This window comes from Balearica regulorum, chromosome Z, assembly GCF_011004875.1.
Source record: "Balearica regulorum gibbericeps isolate bBalReg1 chromosome Z, bBalReg1.pri, whole genome shotgun sequence".
In the NCBI taxonomy this organism is placed as follows: Eukaryota; Metazoa; Chordata; class Aves; order Gruiformes; family Gruidae; genus Balearica; species Balearica regulorum.
The window spans coordinates 52,686,087-52,693,401 of NC_046220.1; positions in this window are offsets into that span (position 1 = coordinate 52,686,087).

Here is a 7,315-nt window from a genome sequence, read left to right on the forward strand (position 1 = left end):
GGGAGTGCGGCCCCGGCCGGGACCGCCCGGACAGGGCTCGGGAATAGCGTGTTCCTTCGGGGAAGAGGGAGAGCAGAGGGGAGGGCGAGGGAGAGGAGAAGGAGAAGAGAAAGAGCAGAAGGAGAGGAGGAGGAAAGGAGAGAAGGAGAAAAGGAAAAGTGAAAAAAAAAGAGGAAAAAATATAGTCTCTAGAGCTCTGTGATCCTAGATCAATTTCTAACAGGGATAAGAGTATAAGTGCAGCAGGAATGTTATTCCCACTCGTCAAACCAGTTTTATTGCAGGCAGGCTATTTTCCCTCCCCCCCCATTATTATTATTATTATTATTATTATATATTGTTATTATTATTATTATATACCCCCTTCCTCCTCTTTAAAAAGCAGAGTTTGGTAGCCGAACCAGTTGCTGTAACTGATAGCGAGGCATGTGCTGTCCGTGCCGACAGCAGCACTGAAAGTGCCCTGTTGCTCCTTGGCCTGGGGTGTTGCTCCATACACCTGTCACAGCACTGAAAAACCTTTTAGGCATGAAACTTGGGGTATGAATAGCCCCATCCATGGAACCGCAGCTGACGCATGTTGGGAGGGGGGGTTGAGAGAGTGAGGCCAGCCACTCTGTTCTGGTGCCAGATCCTTTATAGCAACTAGAATCACAAAAAGTGGTGTGGTGAGCTTGGGAAAACAAAATATTGTTACAGCAAACCAGGCGTTCTCTGTCAAATAATTTAATCCTTAAAATCTAAGAGTTATTGATCAGAGAACTTTGGAAGGGTTTAGTACAGTCAAGCAAAAATCCCACAGACATATATGATAATCTATAGGTGCATTGATTTTAGGCCAGGACCCTTACTGCGTTAATATAATCAGACCATCTGGAAATCCTTTGCTTGAGACGTATGCAAAGACATACATGTCTCTCATATTTGTCTGAACTGTTTAGTTCAGATGACAGAAAAAACATCAATATTCCTATGAGGAAAAAAAGCCAAAACCAGTCACACACACAAAATCAGAAACCTCCTTCTTACTGCTGCCACCCCTAAATGGGTCCTACAGTTCTATTTTAATCTATGGATATTTGGAGAACAGCTTCTATATAACCTCAAATCAATGTTGATTTGTGCCATTCTGTAAATTAGCAAGAATCATGCTGTTCTTCCTATGTGAACTATGAACATCTTGTTAAGTGAAAGTTTAAGTCTGTATTACTGTTGCTACAATATTGAACTATAAAAGGAGGGATCTTTGTTAGGCAAGAAGCACCTTATAAAAAGGTCATGCTTCAACTGAATTCAAACATTCTTTTTGAAGAGACTTTTTAAAAACAAGATCTGAATTTTTTTTTTTTTAAGATTTCAGGTTACTTGAATTATCAAGCTTTTTAAAATTAAAAGGTAAGAAGAAATAATTCAAAGTTTCATGTTAGTTTAAAAAAAAGTTTTCCTATTGATAAAAAAACTTTCCCCAAGCCCTACTGTAAATAATCTGAAAATAATGAAAATAAGTAATTGCTTATGATGAGCAACATTCAGAAAGTAAACGATATAATGTACCCTACGCATTAATGAATTTATGCTTTACTATCAGATGCCCTGGTTCTCATCTCCCACAGGCTTTGCATTATTATAACATCATGCAAGTCAATGGGTTTACTATTGAATTACAAAGATGAAAAGATATGCCGATGTTAAAGCCAGATTTGGTAGACTAATCTGTGTGTCAAGGAAATAGGCTTCTCTTTAAGTAAACAAAAACATTTACCTCAAACAGGTAAAATTGTATTTTTGTTCTCCAAGCTGAACAAACCAAGTGACCTCAGCTGCTCCTCATAAGTCTTGCCCTTGGGGCCTTTCACCACATTGGTAGCCCTCCTCTGCACACACTCTAACAGTTTGATGTCCTTCTTATACTGAGGCGCCCAGAACTGCGCACAGTGCTCGAGGTGGGGCCACACCAGTGCGGTGTAGAGTGGGACAATCATCTCCCTCGACCAGCTGGCAATGCTGTGCTTGATGCACCCCAGGACACAGTTGGTCCTTTTGGCTGCCAGGGCATACTGTTGACTCATATTCAACTTGCCATCAACCAAACACCCAAGTATCTTTCCGTGGGGCTGCGCTACAGCCTCTTGTCCCCCAGTTTGTACATATAACCAGGATTGCCGTGTCCCAGGTGCAATTGCACTTGCTCTTGTTAAATTTCATATGGCTGGTGACTGCCCAGCTCTCTAGTCTATCCAGATCTCTCTGTAAGGCCTCTCTACCCTTGAAGGAGTCCACAGCTCCTCTTTAGTTTAGTATCGTTGGCAAACTTACTTAATGTACATTTGATTCCTGTGTCCAGATAATTTGTAAAAACATTAAAGAGCACTGGCCTAAAATTGAGCCCTGGAACACCACTGGTGACTGGCCACCAGCCTGATGAAACCGCATTTACTGTAACTCTTTGAGCCCAACCCATCAGTCAATTGCTCACCCAATGCATTAAGGACTTGTCTAGCTGTGTGCTGGACATTTTTTCCAGAAGGATACTGTGAGAGAAAGTATCAAAAGATTTGCTAAAATAAAAAAAATCCACATTTACTGTTTTCCCTTGGTCAACTGGATGGGTGATCTTGTCATAAAAGGAAATTTAGTTAAGCAGCACTTTCCCCTTGTCAACCCATGCTGGCTATGACCAATGACTGCATTGTCTCTCAAGTGTTTTTCAATAACTCCCAGAATAACATTCTCCAAAATTTTACCAGGCACTGAAGTGAGACTGGCAGGCCTGTAATTTCCAGGGTAATCCTTCTTACCCTTCTTGAAAATTGGGACAACATTTGGCAGCTTCTAGTTGACTGGGACCTCTCCTCCAGATTCCCAAGACCGTTGAAAAATAATGGAGAGAGGTCCTGCAGTAACATTGGCCAGCTCTTTTAGAACCCTGGGATGAATCCCATTGGGCCCATAGATTTATGTGCATCCAGCTGGAGCAGCAAGTCTTGTACAAGTTCAGTGTTGGCCGGGAGTTTATCATCCCCCCAGTCATGGTCTTCTAACACAGAGATCCGGGGGTCCCAGGGCTGTTGAAGACAGAAGCCAAGAAGACATTAAACTTCTTTGTTTTGTCTACATCCCTATTTGTGAGGTGACCGACCTCATCAAGTAACGGACCAATGTTATCTCTTGTCCTCCTTTTGTTGTTAACACATTTAAAAAAGCCTTTTTTGTTGTCCTTCACAGTCCTAGCCAGCTTGAACTCCAATCAAGCTTTGGCCACATAAATTTTCTGCCTACAGTGGCGAACAGCATCTCTGTAGTCCTCCTGTCACCCTGTTCTCTTCTGCCCTGTGCTGTCCACTCTTTGAGTGAGACTCGGAACTTTTTGAATTTCTCACTTACTTTGAATGTCTAAATAAGGCCATTTAGATCAGTCTTTGCTAGCATTATAAATGCTAGATAAAAAGATTCAATGATTTTAACTCCTTGTTTAATCCTCCTATCAGCCACTTCATTGTTTCTGTAGCCAGAAGTCTTGATAGTTTAGCCCAGCAAAGCGCAGATGCTTGTGTACACAAGAAATGAGGCTCTTCAGCCCCTTGATGGATAGGCTGTCTGTTGTCACACCATCTTATCTGCATCTCCTACTGTGTGTAAGAGCCAAGGAATAAAAGTTCCTTCGCATGGCTCTACTGAGCATTGTCTTAGACTTGCCTTAGGTCAAACCATGATTTTACCTAAGAAATTGGAGAGTGGATGTTATGCTAAATATTTTGAAAGTAAACTAGTGATCCAAAAAGGATTCCACTGTGTAGTTTTTCTTGACACCTTAAACCTATGAGGACTGGAACACCATACTATCTTTGTCCAGAAGGATGAAAATATTGTAAACAAAACCATAATGCCATCACGCAACACATCTGCATTTGCCAAAGATCACATTCTCAACTTCATTTTATGAACTTTGGGAATGTAGTTTAGCCAGATAACTACTTTCCAGCCTGTAAGGTAGGATCCTTATTTTAATGGTAGTTCTTTGCAGATTTAGCTCTTGAATGATTGCTGAGGCTAATCACATGGGAAATCAGAGCACACAAGTCATTAAACAGGACAACAATGGGCAGCTTGAGAAGGAAAAGGCTTGGTTTTGGTTTATGGGGGTTTTTTTGCTTTACATAAAAGATGGTGCTTATTGAAGAGTGCTGGAAAGGACCAGCAAAACAAGAGCAAATTTGTTTATAGGGATGCTATACATAAGGGATGAGACACAGCAGCTCAGGTTATTTATGTCTTTGATTGTAATAATAATGCATCTCTTTATAATATATTTCTCTTCAATTTCTATTAAATAAAGTCTTTAAGATGTCTTAGAGGTCAGAAGTAGATGTAATATGATCCTGCAATGTAGTAATTTTCCTGAAGCTACATCCAAAGGGGGCACATATAGTCAGGCCCTCCCTCAGCTAGAATACTGTCCAAGATGAATTTGACTCAATAACGTTGGAAATACTAGCCCAATCCAGAGACTGCTCAAGTTTTCCCCTTAATTGAGTGGGCAGTCAGACAGATCTCAATCTTTGGCCATCATAAAATACTTAGCCATACTGAGCCGAGTGCTTAGATGTTGTCATTGCTAGTTCTCCTTTATAAAAATTATGTGGCAAGAATATTTTGGAAAGTAGCCAGCAGGCACCTAGAACGATACAAGTTTTCTACTTCCTTAATCTGTTGACAGTGTCAGACAGATTCCTATGGTACATGAGGAAGTTTCATTTGTATTTAACCTGGAGTTATGTCATATCAGACTGTGGATGAGCAAAGGTTTTAAATAAAAAATGCTGGAGGACAGCCAGTTTTGTGGGGGTTATTTTTCATAATGTGATGAAATAGCCTTTCTTACTGAGGAAACTATTCCCAACAATAAACTATACTTCGTAAGTGTTGGAAAAAGACAATACCAAATATAATGATGAGAAAATACTATTTGCATTGCTTATGCCAAAGATTTGGGGACTCTGATGAATAAACCGTGAGAGATGAGGTTTCAGTAATCTGGGTCCTAAACGAATTCCACAGTCTCACTGAAGTAAATAATCCTTACATAAATAATTGCTGTAAGTGGACCTTCCCTTGGAAGTACAGGCTACAGAAGTGGGACCTTTGTCTTGTCTTCAAAGGCTGCAGGAGCATTAAAAGAGTTCCAGGTACCTGACAACACAGGGTGTGGTAGGCAGGGTGCTGCTTTTCCTGCTTTCAACTAGTTACCTCACTAATGACATATTCTTTGTCAGAAGCTTCTAGGAAGCAATCGCTATTTGTTTATTCAAACCAACACCCAGAGGAGGGTGAGGCGGTTTGAGCTGGATGTTCATTGGTCATGCTTTGGTGTCACACGGTGTGACTCCTACTCAGGCAGGATAATCTGAACTTCTTAAGTAGGTCCCTTAGGAGGAATGAAGATACTCCAGAAGAACAGTAAGGTCAGAAGCCATTAATAATCATCATCAAGGTGACTATTACTCAAATCCACTAACAAAATAAAGCCTGGTGCATGCTTACAGAGCAGGAGAAGTTTGGGTCATACCAACCAAAGTCAGAACTTACATCTGGGGGAATGCAGAGGAAAGTGTGTAGGTAGTTCACCCCAAAACAGGCTTTCCCCAAGTTTAAGACTGTATCCAGCGGTAAGAAAAAAGAACTGTGAAAGTCTGAAATGGCTATCAAGGGCACCTTGCTCTGACAATCTGTTACCTCAGCAGCAGCAGGAACAATGCTGAGGTGCATTGTCCTGTGCTCAAAGGCCTGTGAACAGCGGAACATGAACATGGGGGTGGAGAAACGAGCAGGGCATTTTATTTCTGTCAGTTTTGACACATTGTCTCAGCAATGCCTTCTAAAAGTGATTAATTCCCTTTCCTGAGGTCCTTGCTGTGGGCTAGGAACAGAGAGCAGAAAAAAGACATATAGAAACACAGATTAGTGTTTTCTTGGCTTTGTTTAAAGGAAGGAGGTGAGATTGCTGCACTTGCTGTTTCACAGGCTTGTACAAGAACCCAGATGAATCAGAACTGAAGGCATGAAGAGAAGGCCCAATTTTTCAATGTATTCACAGCAACTTGTACTGATGCACCCTACTGCCTTCAGAGGCATTAATCATTGCACACAGAGAACTCAGAAGCATATCTAAAGTATTATTATTATTGTTTCTCTGCTACTTTGCCAGGTACATACATGATTTCATTACCCATTACTGCCACTGGGCAAAGATTGTAGATATCGGTTATAAAACCAAGCCTTTACTTTAAAAATACATGGAACAATGAACAGCACCTATGGGTCAAGCTTAATGTAAAAGCCTTAAAGGTTGTGGTAATCATCTATCTCAGAGTTACAGTGGTAACTATACTGATTTATATAAGGCTGTAAGCAACACTGGAGAATAGATTTGTGGGCAACACCCAAGAGCATGCAGCTATCGCAGCAATCTCCAAATCCAGCATTTTAACCTTTTTTCCCAATTGCAAACTTCATAATATTTTCCTGCAGAAAGATACATCACTGTACAATAGCTTTAAATCTACTGTCAGTACTTTTTATAGTCTCCTTAGCAAAACAAGCCTAACAAAGAAACAGTCTACAGATCCCGCAAGGTTTGTGATTGAAAACCTACTTCAATAAGCTGTGTTCCCATTGCACCAACAGAAGAGTCCTTTAGCTGCTATGAAATTCGTAATGTGTACCAGTTTTAAAAATAAAATAAACAAGAGGACTCTAGTCAATGCAGCAGTCTAGATTGAAGCTTTTTTCCTGGGACAAAAAACCTCCAATCATCCAGTTTCCCCTAGAGTTGTGCCAAAACCCTCACATCAGGCCCAAGCCTTGGCTTACATCACATCTAAGCAGAAAGGAAACTAAACTTCTAGAAGCACTCAGATCTGCTACATAAGGAAGCAGAAGAATAACAACCCCGTATGAATCATGCTCATGTTCGCTGTTTTAACATGTTACAGGAGGAAATGTGAGAGTTGCCTAGGGGAGTTTCTAAATCCTTCGATTGTTTTGCCTTCTAATATCACAGATGCATCATAACACAAAGCTTGAGTATGGGGATTGCTGCCGCTGTGAAATTGAATGTTATTATTTTATTGCAACATCATTTCCAGACACCATCACTTTGCTGGAGCCATTTTCATTTTTACTGCTGACAGAGTTGGACATATACACAAGCACCAGTAGTTTTATTATGTTAAAAATCCCAGCCTGTGGGTTGAGTTCAGAAAACAGCATCCAGCATCCACAGTGGATCCTCAGTTAGAAACTTTTCAAATTGCAT